At 42.8% G+C, this 20,068-nt stretch overlaps 1 protein-coding gene across 4 annotated transcripts in view; it reads right to left on the bottom strand.

Annotated features, from left to right (window-relative positions):
* Nucleotides 1–19,587, bottom strand: part of ZNF462 (zinc finger protein 462) — a 155,732-nt gene extending 136,145 nt beyond the window's left edge. For all 4 annotated transcript variants that reach the window (XM_056117031.1, XM_056117032.1, XM_056117033.1 and 1 more), the window contains exon 1: nt 19,534–19,587. The gene's annotated coding sequence lies outside the window, so the exon portion shown is untranslated. The remainder of the gene's footprint in view (nt 1–19,533) is intronic.
* Nucleotides 19,588–20,068: the final 481 nt, after the last annotated feature.

The following is a 20,068-nucleotide window of genomic DNA, read 5'->3' as shown; positions in this document are numbered from 1 at the left end:
GAAAGCAGAAGTCTAAAGGTAAAAGGTCTAGAAATTTGTGAACCTAATCCATCCTGGAAGTCCAAGTCTTTTGAGTGCCTACTAGCCATCCCTTTTTACAAAGAAAGGTAATTACAAAGGAAGTGTAATGCTTTATCCTCACTTATACAGCAATTATTACTACAAACACATTTAAATAGAGAGAAACAGGTGAGTACCATAGTTATGAAAGGTCCAACTTACACCATTAATAAGTATGTCCCTGACAATCACTCTTTCTCCTCTAGGAGTGCCACAAAACTGACCCCAGAAAGGCAGGATTGCTGCAATTTAGAGCTACTTAACATAAACAAACACTAAGTCCACAGCTGGGTTGGAAGATGAGACTAATTTTAGGGGGTGGCTTTGTGTCTGATTAAATGCAGCCTGGACCTCTGGTTTAATGCAACCCTTGTGCCTACATTTAACCAACTTCACCTCGAAATTCTCCCAACTGTGGAAAACTAGTGGTAAAGTGTTGAAAGAAGGAATTCATTCCTGCACTGTGAGGTCTTCACAGACTGGACTATCCAGTCGGCTTCAGGTCCTGGGCTGCTGCAACTCTAAGAGGATTTTGGCATTTAGAACATCTGATGCTAGGTCTTGCAGATCAGCTTTGGAGGCAAGTACTCATTCAAGAGAAGCTGTGAAAATCCTTCTGAGTAGGCAGCAGAAACTGAGAGGGCTCTTGGTGACCAAGTACAACTCTGTGGGCACAGTTCCTAGGAAAGCTTTGGATTCCTCTAGGCCTTGAAGACGTATAGAACATCGATTCCATTATGACGCTCAACGAATGTCAGAAACCACTTTTCCAAGAGTCAGCAAGCTCTCCTCTCCCTCCCCGCTTTGAACACAGCTGCGAAGTCCACTGACTGTCCAGCCAAGTGTACTTGTGAATTTCCTCCCCTCTCATGCCTGTGAGAAGACCCGGTTCCAACCGGGTGGCTGGATGTACTTGCTCATCAGCTCTCAGGTTTAACAAGGGAAAACAATCTACCCTTCAGATTGTGAAGCTTTCTTTGCAGGAGAACTAGACAATCCTGATGGCTCTCTTCAGTTACATAGCAATTATGTAATTGCTAAGCTTCTGCAGAATCACTGGAACCATTCTGCAGCCTTCCACTGACTACAGCTGCAGCACAATGTTCCGAGATGATTGCAGCCTTTGAACGGATGGCCGGTCTCAAATCTGAGCACAAAGGGACCTACAATGGGATTCCATCTCAAGCACAAAGATGCGAAGCCCTCTCTCCTCCTCCCGGTCTGCACAGCTAACTCTTGCCTTTTTGCCCGCCCTACGGGGGTGCAGAATGTGGTTCGCTCTGTTTATGTTGACAAGTTCCCAAAGAGGCAGAAAATCAGCTGAAGTTTTGCCATGGACCATGCACAAGGTAATCATTTAACACATAATGGGAATCTTCCAAAAGAGGACGAGATGCGAAGGGGGGCGGGCAGCATCTCTCTAGGCTTCCTGCACTGGCATGAAATGAGTGCTTCCCTTCCTTCTGCCAGCTTCAATCCTTCATGTTGACATTACACATCCTGTACTGTAGATCCACCCCCATGCTGCCGCTTGCCCAGCTGAATTATCTCCTGCGTCACAGCGGTGGTAACAGAACTGCTGGCTCGGCAGACCTGAAAGCACCGTTTCAATGCTTAATGCATTCAGCAACTGGACATATTACCAGTATGCTGGGGCCGGTTTGTGGCCCTCTCAGCAGCCAGGCATTTCTTGATCTAACCTTCTGCTAACCAGATGGTCTGTGTGCCTCTTGGGACCAAACCATTAAACTTTACTTTATTAAATTCTACCAAAATGTGGGGACAGTTTACAGCAGTGTGTCTGGTTCATCTCCAACAGGGTTGCTAAGATGAAAATGACCTAAAAATAACTGGAAACTCTACTTCACACCAACAGAGAACAAGATATTTTGGAGTAAATATTTAAATGATCTGCCAGATTATGTACCCCGGCAGCACTGACTACAGGGTTGGCGAATTATATTGTAAATATACACACACAAAGATTCAGAAATGCATGCATCTAAGCAGCCATCCGTTTTCTATTGCCAGCACCACAGTTCACTTCTCCCAGACTCCAAGCTATTTAAATGTGTATTGGGACACTATCTCCATTAGAATCATCCCAATTACCCACAAACAAAGCTGATTACAAACTGACTGAGAGCTCCTAGTGGCCCTGATTTCACCACCTAAGATACACCTTGCTGGGAATTAAAGGTGCTCAGTGAATGCCTGATGAATGAATAGATGAGGGGGCACACACATATAGGCACCTCAACAGAACAGCATCTATGAGACACATTTCATGATAGAGAAGACCCTAAATTTTTCCAACTTTATATCACCATCCTACAGCTAAGCACTGAGCTAACTAGGTGTGCAAAGCTGGCAGCAGAAGACTGGCAAGGGGCAATGCCTCAGCAGCGGAAGCCAAAACTGATCAATGCGAACTGCAGAGGCGGCCATTTATGGGGTACCTGGTGAGTAGAAATTGCTTTGCCTTCCTTATGGTTCTTGGCTCTCGCCAGAGAGAAAATTTCACTTTGAAGGTAAACTGGTGGCTAGGTGCAAATTAGGAACTTCATGCAAATAAAGCCAATCACTTTTCTAATACTCTGTCATCACCGAGAAGTCAGGCTCCTACAACTTGTCAAGAACTGAATTTGTGTCAAGGTGGCGTTCCCAAATATCTCCTTAGACCTAAGTCTCAAGGAAACTGAAATAATCTTTATATTCCCAAAGCTTTTCAGGTCCCCTAGGTCTAGTTTCCAAATATCTTATTCTGTATGTAGGAAATTCTGTAGAGAGGAAATTCCATGTATTTTAACCATACCCCGGCAATTACTTCACCCTTTTCATTTGGGGGTTCACCCTTTAATACCATCTCTCATCCTACAGACCTGGTGGTAAATATATTCAATTTCCCTTTCTTTCCTCTTCAAGTATCTCAAGACACAGTTTTCAAGTGTCTGCTATAAAGTTTTGTATAATTAGGGTCAGGGAGATAGCACAGAAGGTAAGGCACCTGCCTTGCCCATGGCCGACCAAAGACTGACCTGTACCATAGGAGTGATACCTTACCATGAAGCCAGGCGTAGCCCCTGAGTAGACCCTAAGCTGTGTGGGTCTCAACCCTGCCTCCTTTCCCAAAATATGATTACAACCTCACTACACCGAAAGAATACAAATTCTTTCCTCCTATCTCCTCAATGATCTAGATAGTAAATATCCTAATGTTTGTTGCATGTAATAAGGAGTTAAAGCAATGTCTGAGGGTCAGGGAATCAGTCCAGAAACTTACACTCTGTCCCGGGGCACCAATGATCTCCTGAGCACAGAGAGCCAGAAGTAACCAGAGAGCACCCTCAAATGTCCCCCTCCAAGAGGAAGGGAAAGAAAAGTGTCTGTTTAATCAAAAAACAAAATTTCCCATTGACACCTGTCTCTCTGTAAAAATTAATCAATGAATCCTTATAGATATTTTATCTGAAAGATTAAAAAAAGACCACTAGCATTTTACCAGGACATCACTAATATCAGGGCATCACTAATACCAGGGCATCATCTTTTTGTTTTGTTTTGTTTGGGGGCTATAATCCAGAGGTGGGACTCTACTCAGGTATCATTCTTCAAACTGCTCAGGAGACCATGAAGGGCCAGGAATCGAACCCAGGCCTCTAGCAAGCAAAGCATTCGCTCAGCCCATTGAGCTATCTCTCCCAAGCCTGACAGGTTCATCTGTGACAATAAGGCAACCACAAGTAAATGTTTGGAAGACTTAGAGCAAACAAAGTTAGGTAAGTACGATTAGCCTCTACCAACACAATTCACATTTTGAAACCTCTACCTTTAAGGAACTCTAAAATTAGTCTCCTCACCCCTGAGCTCTCAAAGCCTTTGACATTGCAGTAAATTAGTAAGATCAAGTAGACACAAGCAACAATGCATCCTCAGGCCCTTGCATTGCCTTTGCTGATAAGAATCGATGGGTACACCCCCTTCCAGGGATCCCTGAGCAGCACTTGAAAGGCCCTCTCTCCACTCCACCAAAGGCGGGGAAAAAGACCAGACAGACATGGACTATTAAAATAAGCATCTATACAGAGAAAACTGAATAAAGCCAGGAAACACATACCAAACCCCAAACTGGCCCTAGTGTTCTCTATGTGAGCGAAGTCACAAAGGGACATCTGACATTGACATAAGACAGCATAGCCTGTATTTTCATGGATGGAACAATAACCCCCTTAGACAAATTCATTTTTGCCAGAATGATGCCAAAGAATAGTATCAGTAATAACATATTTCTTCCAGAAATCTCCAAGAAATTCACATTGATTAAAAATTCTTCCCCACAACACTCCAGGGAATAGTTCTGCAAGGCGGGAACAGGCTCTGTTACCACGTAAATACCGTTTTCCAAGAGGACATGGCATCACACTCCGGCAATTTATAAATCCTTGCTGAATGCACACACAGATTTGGAGAGCTGCCGGGCTACTGGGCTATCCCCAACCGGGCACCTGACCAGCACCTCTCCACTAAAGCCTTTCTGTGAATGGGCAAGAGCATAAGAGCAAAGAGGACTGCTCATCAGTTAAAGCAGACTTGGCACAGCCAACAAAAACTGAGTTTAGATCAAGAACAAAATAATTCCCGTAAGGCAAAGAGCTCTGGGACAAGATCTCTAATTCAGTTTCTCTATCAGTGAGGAAGGAAGACACTATCATTTCCTGAGATGGTATCATTTTTCAGCCAATCATGAACAGGAAACCCTTGCACACATACAAATGTTTAGTCCTGGGGTGGGAGAGATAATACAGGGGTTAAGGCAAATGCCTTGCATGCAGCCAGCCTCTGCTCAATCCCCAATGCTGGACCCTAAACTTCATCAGGTTGTACCTGAGCTCAAGGCCAGGTACAGCCCCTGAACATCACCAGAAGTGGCCCAAATCCTGTCTCCCCACCTTGAGATAATTTAGTCCTTATATAACTAAGAATTCATGTTATGATCTCCCTTTTATTAAGGAAAGAAAGATGTTAAATGACTTTTTTGAAAACTCGAAGCTAGGAAGGAGCAGAGACATATATATTTCGTCTTGGGTTCAAGTATCCACCAAGGACTATGCTCCACCTACCACACACGACTTCCTTAACGAAAATCCGTACACAGAGCTGCATTTTCACCTAGAAATGCCAAGAAATTTATACCTCTAATGTTTCAGTCAAAAGCAAAAACAAAGGGGAAACATATAGTGCCTATACATTATATATAATGTATAACATATGTTATATATGTATAATGTATATGTAGTTATATAGTATCAAAGTACATCACTATAATCATATCTTGATGCATAATACTATATTTACACACACACAAATCTGGCAGTCAAGTTCTTACTGTTCTTTGGACAGTTCATGTTCAAGGATATAATTTAGCAAAAAAGCACTTGCTTTGCAAACCTAAGGACCCAGTTCAATCCTGGACATTACCAAAATAAATAAAAAAAATAACAAGACATAACTGAAGTTTAGCCATGGAGTGCAAAATTTTAATTGCGTTATTTTCCCATAAAACTAATTGTGTGTCACAAAGGGAAGGCTGCCAAGTAACAATCTGGCCTAGTGATTCATGGTATCTCCCTGACATACCCATTTCTGATACAGGTGTTGTTTTTATTTCCTAGAAATCACAGCCTTCCTTGGTGTGCAATAAACAATGTCTACAGCCACACCAAATTCTTTTTGTACTACTAGAAGAAACTGGCAGGGGCCAAAGAGGGGAAAGAATTTGCCTTGCATGCAGTAGACCCAGGTTCAATCCCTGGCACCCTATGTGGTCTCCTGTGCCTGCCGGTAGTAATTCCTGAGCGCAGAGCCAGGAGGAAGCTCTGGGCACATCTGGGTATGGTCCAATCCCTTTCTCTTCCCACCCCCATTCTGCACACACACACACACACACACACACACACAAAATACACACACACAGAATATTTTTTAGCAAAACGAGAAACCCAGGAATTGGAACTATAAAGTCAAAGGTTTCTGCTCTCTATACTCAGATCTTATCTTTTACGCTTTCTTTGGGGATAGGAAGAGAAGGGAAAGGGCCTAAGGGTCACACTCTGCCAGAAGGTGCTCAGGGCCTACTTCTGGCTTTGTGTTCAGGAGTCACTCATGATGGTGCTCGGGGAAACATATGGGGGTGCTGGGAATCAAACAGGGCAGGGGAAGGGGTGGGGGCAAATGCAAGGCAAATGCTTTATGAAGGACCCTCTTTAGCTGCTGGTGGGAATGTCAACTGGCCCAGCCTTTTGGCAAAACAATATGGATACTTGTCAAAAAATTAGAAACCAGGCTTCCATATGACCCAGCAATTCCACTTCTTGGCTTCTACCACAAGGACCCAAACACTAGTCAGAAAAAGACATTTGCCCTCCTATGTTCACTGTCGCAGTATTCATAGTAACCAAAATATGAAAACAAACCAAGCGGCCAAGAAGAAATGACTGGATAAAGAGGCTATGGTCCACATACACGAAGAAATACTACTTGGCTTTCAGAACAAATGAAATCATGCAACTAGCGTATCAGACTGAGTGAAGTAGTCACTGAGTAAAGTTATTCATGAGGAGGACAGATACAAGGATCTCTCTCAAATGCAGGATATAAAGAGACAAAGTAAGGGAGTAACAAATGTGAACTGAAAATAGCTCTTCGGTAGGAAGACTGGGGTGGAGGGTGGGGGAAGGGTTTGAGAGGGTCTGGGGGGTTGCCCACAAGGGGCCAGGGAAGACCAGGACAAAGGCAGAAGGAAGTAGACACTCCGATGGAGGGTGTGGTGCAGTAATGTGTGGTGCATGAAACCCTATCATTAATTATTTTGTAAACCATGGTGCCTAAAATAAATGTATATATTTTTAAGTATAGCCTGGATAAACTGAGATAAGGGTAAGGTGGGAGAGAGGTTACTGGGATAATGGGGGAAGAATCCTGGCGTTTTGGAGGGGAGTGAGGTGGACTGGTATAGCAGCACTGCAAGAATTAAACAGTAATATTGTATTATTGTAAACTATAATAAGGTAAAGGTAAAGGCCCTCCCGTTGATCGTCGATTTGCTCGAGCGGGCCCAGTAACGTCTCCATTGGAGACTTTGTAAACTATAATACTTGAATAAAATACTTGAATAAAATAATACTTGATAATACTTGAATAAAATCAATTTTCTAAATAAAAAGTATACGTTATAAAACTAAAAAAAAAATCTATTCAAATGAGTCCTATTCCCTCCACCAAACAGGTCTATATACTGAAGAATAAAATACGGTAGTAGTAAATTTTATATAGTTATGCTTTTAGACACCCATTAGAGAATTTATTATTTTCAGTCATAACTCAACTCTTAAAAACTGAAAGATGTCTTTTCCTGCAGAAACCAAAATCAAGTTATTTACTACATACATGATAAGACAAAATAATATTGTCACTGATCCCTCACCAGAGAATTCTGGTGAAAAGATAACGAAAAAGGGCAAGAAAGGACAAATAGGCAGGAGCACGATAGGAACACCAGAAATTCACCATTAGAAGCTATTTCAAATAAAATCGCTAACACTTACCTGTGCTGGGGTCAATTTTGATAATTGTAGTTGATGTCTAGAAATGGGGTTATGAATATAATTATCCTGAAGCAGCAATTGGGCAATCACAACCTAATTAAACCCACTGACTCGATTATCTTGTTTTTCCCCTAATAATCACATAACATTTAACACTTGCTAATTTCAGGACCTATGGGTGATGTTCATTCAGTAATAACAAGCTACAGCCACTGGTCAGAAAAAGCATGAGTAAGGTACTCAAACACTGGAGTCAACCAAAGGGTAGGGATGAAATTCAGGGACAGCTGACATCTGTTCCTCCACAGCAAGCACTTACTCCTTAGCCTCCACAAAATTACTCATTAGAGATAAAGCCAGGGGAGATGGAACAAATGATAACTTCCAGGGAAGTCGAAAGGCACCATTCTGCCTTCTCGAACACATGTGATTTTATGGGAGCTATACGACATGCTTTTTCACATGATTATGGAATCTGTCTTCGAAGAGATGATGGCTTATTCTTCTCAGTATAATGGATGATTCTTCTGCCAGGCCTGCTCACATAAACTTTATGTATGCCCCTGAGGCTCCCTCTCCAACCTGCCTCTCATGTTGAGTGCATTCTCAAATTCCACATTCCATTCCCAACTGAGTGTCACTGTACCCACAAAGATACGTTGACCTAATTCACCTTCCCTTTCTGCAAAGCAGACCTGAAGGCATCAGGGGCACATTTCTCTTCAAAGAATTAAGCAGATAGAAGAAACACATTAAAAACTGGTCTTGGAGACAGACTGGTCTGGGGAAGTGTTTGAGGAGACTAGGCACTGTTTACTATAGTCACAGTTCATGCTACCTCAGACTAAGCAGAGTCCTGAATGCTCTGAAATTAGAAGTTTCACTTGGAGAATCACATGACCAATTCAGTTTTACTCTCACCAACAATTAGCTGTTTAGTGTTCATGAGCCTTCCCCCCCCCCCCCCCCCCCCACTTAAGGCCTGTATGTAAGAAAATAAGGTTTGGTTCAGTTCAGTAGATAACAATATAAATGACAAGAAAAAAAAATGTGTGACTCTGTGGGCCCCTCTATTCCACTTCACAAACAGGGTAAATGTTTGTGATACAAACAAACTCCTACAAAAAGTTGGGGTATGAGTCGGTCTGGGGACAGATCACCTAAAGAGATCCACAACTAAATTAAGATTACATAAAACCATCTCTGGTTACTTTCGGGCTAAAGAATCTACTCAGCAATTAATGCCCAACTGCCAGTCTTTCAGAAAAGCTGCTGTCCTAGATATCTTAGGGATATTTGGATTTGCTCCATCTCCCTTAGTTTGTTACTCTATTAAGGCCATTTGTGGTCATCCATGAACAGGAATTTCCTTACTGTACAGTGATGTTTCTGAGAAAGGCAAAGCATTTGTTATGTATCCGTAATCTCAATAGAACAAGGGGTGATGACTCAAAGACAAGGGGTGTACTGACATCCATGCTTCAAAGAGCATCTGTACAATTTCAAAAAACTTACCACTAGACAACACAACTAATTTTCAAATATATCTGTGTGACTTTTAAAAACTATTTCTTGGCTTTCAGTTTTCATCTGTCCTCATAAGACACAGATACTTTCTAAAAAGACTGAATGAAGGGGAAAAGTAAAATACATTCTCTACTTAAAAAGAAAAGTCAGGGGCTGGAGCAATAGCACAGAGGGTAGGGTGTTTGCCTTGCACATGGCTGACCCGGGTTCGATTCCCAGCATCCCATATGGTCCCCCGAACACTGCCAGGAGTGATTCCTGAGTGCAACGCCAGGAGTAACCCCTGAGCATCGCTAGGTGTGACCCAAAAAGCAAAATAAATAAATAAATAAATAAATAAAATAAAAAATAAAGTCATACAGGTTACTTTCCAGCCATAACAGGTAGGTGATCTTTTTTAAAACATCCTTGTGAATGACTACATACACTTGAGCTTGGTACAATACAATTTAAATAGATTCTCTAAAGTTTACCCAACTTTCACTTGCTGCCCCCCCCATCTCAACTATCTCTTCTATAACCCAGAACAAAAAGGGGGTGCTCTTTTTTTTGTTTGTTTAGAGCCATACCCAGTGATGCTTAGGGGTCACTTCTAGTGGTGCTCAGGGAGCTATATGGGATGTCAGGGATCAAACCTGGGTCAGTCTCATGCAAGGCAAGTACTCCACCTGCATATTATCTCTCAAAGGGTACCATGTTCTTTAGGTGAGATAGTGCAGTGGGTAGGGTGCCTGCTTGGCACACGGCCACCCCAGGTTTAAGGGTTAGATCTACCCTGGCACCCCTTTTTATCTGCTGAACTCACCAGGAATAATTCTTGAGTGCAGAGCTAGGAGTAAACCCTGAGCACAGCTGCATGTGCCCCCCCCCCCCAAAAAAAGAAATCAAACCAAACCAAAACAAAACAAACAACAAAAAAGAGAATGCTCTTTAGTTAAACACACTTCACTAGACTATTACAATAGATCATATCTTATATTGACAAATATAGTGTAATTAATTTTCCATTATGATCAGATTTCCTTCCACAACACCAGGATATAGGCCGGGCATGAGCAACTGGGAGAGATAAAACATGAGGAACATAAGCTATTAGCATACTAAGTAATAACCAAGGCCAGTTCGCACCAGCTGAGATCCAGGAGAGAGTCCCCCGAGGTGTGAATCCTGGCTCCCTACTTGTTAGCTCGATGACCTAGGATATATTACTTTCCCTTCCCATACTTCCTTTTCTCTACCATGTGAACACTCGCTGGTTCATATTAAATGTTAGATAAATGTTACCTAGTATTACTCTGACAATGAGTCACTGCAGGAGGAGAACTAGCATTTTGTTGAAGGTCTAGAAGAAGTTAGTGGATTTTTTTTTTTTTTTTTGATGAAGCAATCACATTTATTCTACCTGCTCTTTCTCAATGTCAGAATTCTGGGACCAGAGCAATAGTACAGTTGGTTGGGTGCTTGCTTTTTCATGCAGCCAACCCAGGTTTGATCCCAGCATTCCAGATGCTCTCCTGAGCCTGCCTGGAGTGATTCATGAATACAAAGGCAGGAAGAACCCATGAGCACCACCAGGTGTGGATTAAACACCCACCCACCCACCCTCCAAAATCCCAAAAAACAAAAACAGAACATACAGAATTTGATGTCGCAGCATAACTAACAAATGAAAATGGTCTCTTTCACGAAGTTCCTTTTTCCCAATTATCATTATTAAATACACACTGATAATCTCCAGAATTTTAGGGAGAAATCATTCAAGGTGTTCTGGGTGAGAAGTCCTTGTTATTGAAATCTTTACAAAACCTTGGGCCAGTTTCATATTAATAACTCAGTGTTCAAATTTTATCCCAATAAAGTTCCCTAGGTCAGGTCCAATCTGGGTTAAATGATGTTCGACCTCTAGCAAACTGGGGGCTGATGTAATTAAGGATTAGAAAGGCTAAACATTCTGGACTGCAATATACTTATTTTCGATATTAAAAAGCTAGGGTTGGATTGACAGACCAGTCAATGATGTTTGGCTCCAACAATGGCTTAATTCCAAACTGGACACCAGGTAGTTGTCACAGTCCTTTCTCTCTCAAAGAAGCAAGTCTTTGTTCTTCGCTTCTTCTAATACCCAGACAGTAGATAGAGAAGCACTATGGATATCTCTAGAGAGAGAGGACTATCACATTTTCTGCCCATTAATAATGTAGCTATTTTCTACTGTGCCCTATTCTCTACTCATTTTCCAGGGAAATCTCCACCTAGGTCTAGTTAAACCAGTTCCTTCAAGTTTTCATCTGTCCTTTGTCAGCAGTGTCAAATTTGTGACCCTAAAGTCACATAAGTAATATTCCAAGACCAATTCTACTTTTCACAATAAGAACTGACCAAGGAATGTTGGTTTGAGCACTGGTCTTCATATTTCACATGCAATTAATACCAAGTTACAAGGTCTTTTTCCACTTGCTTTATTGTTTTCTTAAAACAATGCCTTTCTTCTTCCTGCAGGCTCTTCCCAGTGGGCCAACCTCTTCTATTTTAACATGTCAATCATTCCCCCTGGCCCTCTTCTTCTTTTCTTCCTCTCATCCAAGCCATCTTTTTTTTTTTCCCCAACAAATTTCCACCACATAATTACAGCAATGCTTTAGCCTACTTTTCTGTTAGCTTAACAACCCTGTCTATTTTCTACTTGTGCTGATGCTACTGTTTGCTTTTCTGACGGGCTAATCCATGTATCCTTTCAAGGCCTGACTTCCCCTACCATGATAGCAGCTGGAGCTCTAATTCACAGGTGCCTTCCAAAGCTTTTCATTAGCAATAGAAATGAGATGGTTTCGAAACCCGTTTCTTAATCTGCAGGTGAGTGCTGGAACCTTTGTGCAGCAAACATCTTTCAAGTAGCCCACACTGTGCCACCGCACAATTATTTTCTGTGTAATAAGTGCAATGTTACAGGCACATTCGTAGTGTTAACAGGAGAATGTTCCCTCAGAGGAAATCAGCTCCCACCCACCTCACCCCCTTTAGCCTGCTTCTGGCATTTCCCAGCTCCAGAGAAGCACTTGGCTGACATGGGCAAAACTGAAGAATAATGACTTTGCCTTCTCCAGTCTGAGCAGGGAAGAAAGTTCCAAATCTGAAGGTCCTAGTTCATGTTCTGGTTCAACTGGCCAGACAAGAGCTTAAGGATCCAGTTTGGCCTTCCCCAGCTGGCCTCTGGGGTAGATAAGCCTCTCCACAAATCCTGTGTTTAATTACTTCTGACACACTTGTCTTGCCTGGGCCTCCAGCCCCTTTTGTGATCAAACCAATCTAAATTGAAAGGTAAGTCTTTGCTTATGCATCTTCAACAAATGCTTGATTTTTCTACTAAGCAATGCTAAAATATTTACTTGGGATCCATTGGTTCCCAGTAGAATTTTCCTCATCCTCCTTGCAAGGCCTTTGTTAAAAGTCCATTCAAACGCCCTGGCAAATAACTTCCTGCGTCAAGCAGTCCTCATCATGAAGTATTTATTTTATGAACAAGTAAGTCCCAACCAACCATTCCTTCATCCGAAGAACAGCCTCTGCTCTTTGAATAAAGTTGGAGGTAAGATGTGGACAGGCAAATGAAAGTATTTTACTAATATCCAGAAGCAATATGTAAGGAACTGAACAAGCAAACACATGAAAGCAAGGAAATCAATACCAAAATACCATGACCTGGCACAAAAAGAAAACTTCCCTCCAAGAATAACTCCAGAAAAAAATTGTCCCCAGCTTGGAACAGGCAAGAATTCTTTGAAGACACTCAGTAATCTGGATCACTAAAATTAAAAGACAATACATTTGCAGGTGACCATACTGATAAACCTCTTTTCATTCCAACCCTTGCAAAAAAAAAAAAAACCTAATCTGTATGGGAGTTACACACCCACAGACTGAAAATCTCAGTTATGTTGGTGCTTGTATTTCAAGGGACAAGGATAGGAGCCCTTAGAAAGTAGATACATTTCATGATAGTATTTCCAAGCAAAAAATATAAATTCAAAGCACTTCCAGTTGGCTTTCCATTTGTCAGTGTGTGCAGTTCTCCAGACACAAAGTTCAAGGAGACGAAAGATTCCAAAGAGCTTCCTAGTGAACTGCAAATACAATCTAAATTCATAAAAGTGCATTTTCCCTCACTTGGAAACTTCTCCTCTTGAGTGCTATAAATCAGTTTGATTTGAATTATCTTCTCTCCACTGTCCCTCCACATCCCCAAACCAACCAATCTTTTTTTCTTCCTTCAGTACTGGCATGCAAACCATGCTGTTTTAACTTTCTTTCCTGTTCTCCCAGTTCTTCTGGAACATTTTATTTTCGACAGTCAACTCATTTGGAGGAGAGCCACACTGAGGTTCAACTGTTTACAGCATTAACTGTGTTTCTGCCAGAAGTCCACATCAAACTCTACCTTCTTCAGACTGCCTCCTCCTAGATTGAGAATGTATAATTTGATTTGGAGTAAGGTTAGAAAAGGTAGAAACTTCCAAACACCCCTATTCTTTTTTGACAAAATTACGTTCACTTGTCCAGGAGGCACCAGAAATGAAAGGCATTCATCTTTCCTAAGTTTGGGTCCATCTCTCTTACTCCTGGATTAAAGTTGCTCAGAAGTCAGGGGGAGGCTGTTTTCATGGCTAATGGGGAAATGAGAATCACTAGCCAATGGTCTGCAAAAGGAAATTGGGTCTGGAGAAGATACATGGAGGGCACATTTTTGGAGGAGTGTGAAACACTGGAAAATCACCAGCAATTGTTTTAGACTGGATTTGTGTCTCTTGGACATTCATCGGTATTACAAAATGGCATCACTGAAAGCAGCCAATTTAAATCTGTACCACATTGCAAAATAGATCCTTGGAGTCCAATTGTGGGTACTTTGGTACGTTGCAATAGATGACAAACTTCCAAAGAAGGGCATATAAAAAGGACGCCCTAGCCCAGAATGATAGCAGAGGGGAGAATCCTACAATGAAAAGTAAAGCCCCAAACCCAGCAGCTAAAACTTGAAAGTCACAAGAACAAAACAGGCTTCTGGAGGGTATGATTTCTGTGAAGAAAAACAGGCTCAGTCCTGGGTTCCCCAGCATGTTCAATCCCACAAACAAAAATCAATACTGCTCCTCCGGTAATGTATGATTACAAGTTCCCAGAGAGCCTGGCACTCTGCAGAGATGTTTCACAACCAACTACAATCATATGTAGTGGGGTAGTAGAAAGGGCACTGGGTTGGGAGTCAGCTGACCTGAGTTCTAGGCCTGGCTTTGATACAGCTGAACCTTCTGACCTTGTACAAGTCGCTTCATGTCTCCCTGCCAGTTTCCTCTTCAGTAAAATGAAGGAGGAGGGGGATTTGAGATCCATAATCTAAGGCAGCATTTCTCAACCACATGCCTTCATTCATGTGTTCCAAGGATATGGACGGGGGTGGGGACACAGGTGAAAACACAGGGTGTGTGTGGGGGGGGGAGGGGGGGGCACAAGAGGCAGGAGGGACACAACATGAAACTAGGGGGCCAACTGGCAGAGGGGAGGGGTACAGGAAGAAAATCATGGTTGAAGGGGCCCTAGGTTGAGAACTACTCATCTAAGGCATAAGATAATCTAGCTTCTTTATAGGAAGTTCTGTCTGGTAAACATTAAAACACTTCACAGTCATCATTTAATGTGCACCTACATGTCAACTTTTAAATGATTTTATGCTAATTTCCACTTAAGAAATAATTCTATTTTGTCCATCTTCTCTAAACCTCAGCTTAATCTCTCTCCTCCCTGGAGTTCTTTTATCCTATAATAAATGCCTCTTTTCTCTTCCTTTCCTATTTTTTTTTAAAGCAACCTTCCCCAAACTAAAACTTGTGCTATTAAAAGAGCTTAGAACTTCCCATTTCCTTGCTAGGGCTAAAATTAAACTGTCCATTCCTTAGGGCCCAACATAACATCTGCCAGATGTCTTGGCATATCACACAAGAAGAATTTCATCTCGTATTATCTCCTCTCTTCTCTGTTTTCTCATAATCAATTAATAGGCTACCAACACCCAGATAGTTTCTTTCCAATTTCTCTAATTTTTCACCAATTTCATAAGAATGTGACCCTCATAAGATGCTTGCTTTCTCTCTTTCTCTCTCTCTCTCTCTCACACACACACACACACACACACACACACACACACACACCTGACTCTAACACCTGACTTATTTTTTCCAGCTTATTTTTCACTGGATATTAGTGATAGATTCTGGAAATGTTTTCCCCCACTTCATTTGAATTTCCTTAATTTCTATATATCAATCCTTCTGTCATACATGCATGTCAGCCCTTTGCAATCTGAGTTTATATGTTTCCTAATTTCTGTCTGTGGCATTGTGAAATACTATCTCTGGTCTCTGATAATCAAGAAACATTCAATACAGCTTTGTCAAAGCTGTCCCATGAGGCAGTCAACTATAAGTCTGATAAAGGTACATACCACAAAGAAGATAAGTAAGGTTACTTGAACCTAGAAATCTCAATACCAAGAAATAAATCAGGATAGACTAGACCCTATTAAACTCCCTCACACAGAAAATGAAACTCTTTCCCAAGACAACTTTTACCATTCTACTTTCAAGAAAACTGACCACAAGTACTCTAACCTCCATTAGTAGAGTTGGATTTTGTTTTTCCTTCTGTATTCCAAAAAACTAACCATAAAGACTACATAGAAAGACTACACACACACAGACACAAACACACAGACACACACACACACACACACACACACACACACACACACACACACCTTTTAGTCTCCTTGTCCTCAGGAGAAAGTAAGACCTTAGGGAATGTGGTCAGTAAGTTATTTCTCATAAATTTAATAGGCGAAACACTATGGTATATGAAGGCCCATGAAGAATTTTTTGTGGCAATGTGTGTCATAGTTCACATGTATTTCTCCAGAATGATTTGTCTGTGATTCTTTACACCTCTGACATAACTTTGCTTAAGAAATCTCATCAACTTGATGTCTCAGAACCGAAAAAGAACCTCTGAGCTTTGACATCAAATGAGAATGTTCATCTTAACACTCTTTTTACTTCTTTTATGGTAGTGTATGCAAAACAACTGTCACGATTTAAATGTGTTTGTTTAGATAAATTCAAGAAATGTATCTTTACAATGATGGTGCTTTCTGGGCTGATCAGTATTTTTCGGGACTAGTTAATACATATTCTCAAACTCCAGAAAATACCCTTAGACACTAACTTCTTTCCCTCTAGAAAAGTTTGACTCTAAGATTATCTATAAAGATACCAAAACATATGACCACAAAGTGGAAAATGCTAAGTCAACTGCAGGACTGGTAACAAGTTTGTCACTTTTTCTACTGAAATAAGTAATCAACCAGCTATCCTGGTATCGACAACAAAAAGATAGGAAGTTTGCTTCAAGAACAACATATGATGTATGTATGTTTACATAAACATATATGGCTAATTAGATGCCAAGTTTTCTGGTAATTACTTCCCCCAAACTCTTTTTTGTTTCATTGTATTTCAACATCCAGTAGCATCTACATATGCATTATCAAACTTAAATAGCACTGACAGCATTCAGTGACCCAAAGCATTGGTATCAAAAGACAACATTCAAAAATGAATGATGAAAGGTATGATTTCAAGTAAGATTTTTTTTTAAATCTCCAAGTCTTCTTAGAAAGGCCTAGAAGTTTAATGGGGGAGCAAGGCTCTGAAGATAAGTATTTCTAAATGAGTATACACTGAGCATCAATTGAAAATCTTGTAAAGTACACATCTTCTGCAAAAACAGTTTTACACCAGTGACCAGAGACAATTATCAGGTAAAGAACTACTTATTTCTTTTCTCCTTTCACACCCCTCAGACGAACAATAACCCTCAATTAATGACACAACAGTTTGGTTTGAAATATGTGATGTTGTCACATACAGTACTGTGCATTTACTGAGTGACACTGCTACCAAGCTACTCAACAGCATCTAATTACATCTAGGATCTAAAACTAATTCAATATACACAAAAATACTGTAGACCTAAGTAAGTTTACACACGAAAATCTCACAGATCATGAGAAAGCAAAGCAAGGAAAAGGCTGTTTTAAGTCGCTCACTAAGGTACTCTTTATTTCTGTCGAAGCTGGTACCTTTCTCTATTTCTTCTTAGTTGAAAACAAGATCCAGTCAGTCTCTCACAATGTACTAATTGGTACTGAATCTCCTCCAAGTTTTCATGCCACTGTTGGAGCCCCTCCTCACCTATCTTAAATAGTCCATCTAAAATTCTTCCAACATCTTCCCTCACCCTCAAGATGGCTACCTTATCTCATGGAAAAGCAACATCTTCATAGTTGGCTTTTATAAATTCCTCAAGCATCTCAGGATTTAGTTCTTTCCTTGGATCAATCACATACATTCTCTAGAAGTAATCTGTGAAGAACTCCAATCAATGTCTGTGGTCTGGGGTAGGACTGAGTCCTTTCTTCAGTTCACCCTCACAAAATGTCTTCCTACAAGACTAATAAATCCCTCCCAATTAAAGGAAGACACCTGGACATAAGGTTTGTCAACTGGCAGAAAAATGTAAAAAATTTGTTTCCATCATGCCACTGTTAAGAAGATATCTGTATTTCTAAAGATTCACCTCCTGGAGAACACAGATGAGCTGGATGGAAGGGAAGGGAGAAAACAAAGGAACTAAAAGAAGGCCTGATACACAAATGGAACAACCTGAAGAGAAACATAGACCCTGGAGAAAGTGGTGTCAGTCAAGGCTGAGAGTTGCTCTGAAACCTTGCAGGATTTGATGGTGTCGTTTGCACAAATGAGCCCAAACCAGACCATATAGTCTTGCGATGCATCAAAACATGATTCTGAGCAAGCCCCTGAACTCCAAGAGCCCAGCTTGGGGCCACCACCACCTTCACAATGAGGAAATAACATTTCCTGGGGACTTGCGGAAAAACCTGGAGCAGCTTCAAGTTGTGTGAAGACCTCAATGAAAAATGTTTAAGGTTTCGCCTAGCCTTTCCTGAAGGAGGTCAAATCCTTCAGGAACACTCAGAAGGGAAGGGGGGGGGGTGGTGAGGGGATTCCAAAAGTTTACTTTAAAATGGAAACAAAGGCCTCCATAACTTGAGAAAGCACTACTTGGGTGGGGGGAAAATCTGAGCAGCCCTTAAAAGCCCCTCATTTCCTTGCATAATGAAGAGATAGGGAGGAACCACCACCAGATTGGGCCCCTGGAAGGGGAGAAGGAGCAAGCAGTAAAGTCTCCTGCTCCAGTCAGCACCAACAGGGCTCCAAAATGGAGAGATCCATAATTTTATAAACACTTCTCATCTCAGCTTTGTCTCCTGGAAACCAGCTCTCCTCCATTTTCTGGTAGAGTTACAACATGACACAGCTTACCTGACTCAGTTCCCAGCTTTCAACCCAACTACTCACTTCCTCCCCCAAACCCGCAAGCAAGCCACCTCCAGACACAAAACCAAAGCCAACCCAACAGTCAACACAGACTCTCAGACACAGCCCCCGGGAGCCCTGGGAGGAAGCCCCAACTGGTTGGTCTTTTCCCATCCCAGACGCGTGCTTAAAAATGAAACTTTTTTTTTTTTTTTGGGCCAGGGAAGGGATCTAAAAGGAACTCCAGACAGCCTCCCTCCCTCGCTGTAGGTTGGAAGCTCTAATGAAAAGAAAAGGAGGGTTCCTTCAGGAATGGTGAAAAGCCTGGAGAATGAACGTGAGAAGGAGCTTTGTGTTTTGGAGTCTGGACTGGAACCAAGGCAGACAGCTTGCAAATGGAGGACAGGGAGATAAAGAAAGGGAAAGAGAGGGGCTGCTCCAAGGGGGGGCGGCTGCGGCTTCCCCTCGTGCCTGGGAAGAGGGGAGACCCCTGGGAACTAGCACCAGGCGGGAGACGACCCCCGGGCCCCTCTGCCTGCTTGCCTCCCTTCCCCAGAAGAGAGCCTGGCGTGTGTAATGGCTTCTCCTCTCCAGAAACCGTTGTCCTCCACCAGACGCTTCTGAACCCCCAGCCTGGAGGCGGCTCCTCGGCAGCTCCTGAACCTGCGCGCCCCCCCGACCCGCCCCGCGCCCGCCCCCAGCCGACCCGCGCCCCCTTGCTCCTTGCTCCTGGGCTCATCAGCAGCACCAGCAGCGGCAGCAGCCTCCGCCCCCCCCTCCCCACCTCCTTTCCCAGACCCCGCATCCCAACTTCAGGGAGAGAGCAAGAGAGAGAGAGAGCAAGAAAGACAGAGCAAGAGAGAGAGAGAGAGAGCAAGAGAGAGAGATCCAAATACCTGAAGAAGAGGGGGGTGCCAATCCACTCGGCTTTGCCAACGGGCGCGCGGGGGACAGGCAGACAGAGGGTGGGGGGGGGGGTGGAGAGAAGGAAGGAGAGGGACCGAGAAAGAAAGAGGTCAACCCCGCTCAGGTCGGGGCTGCTCCGTGCGCTCTCTCCTCTGCCCCTCGCTCGCTCCCTCTGGTCTCCTCGCCTCGCGCCCTGCGCCCTGCGCCCTGCGCCCTGCGCCCTGCGCCCTGCGCCCTCCGCCCCCCTTTTCTCGGTCCCTACTCCAGCAGTCCCCAGACTCGGAGCATCCGTCCTGAGCCTCCTGCTCTCTTCTCACTCATCTTTCATCTTTCTCTCCGCTCCCTGAGAACTACACGAAATTAATTAAGCCACCGCGCTCGCTCGCTCTCCCACCGCACCCCCCCGCCCCAGCCCGAGCAGAAGGAGCAGCCAGCAGGAAAAGCACAGCCGCAGCCGCCGCCACCTTCGCCACCTCCTCTTCCTCCTCCTCCTCCTCTTCCTCCCTCTCCTCCTCTCCCTCCTCC

This window comes from Sorex fumeus, unplaced genomic scaffold (genome assembly GCF_029834395.1).
Source record: "Sorex fumeus unplaced genomic scaffold, SorFum_2.1 ptg000034l, whole genome shotgun sequence".
Lineage (NCBI taxonomy): Eukaryota > Metazoa > Chordata > Mammalia > Eulipotyphla > Soricidae > Sorex > Sorex fumeus.
The sequence above is the reverse complement of the archived record's forward strand: the minus strand, read 5'-3'. Positions and strand labels throughout refer to the sequence as shown.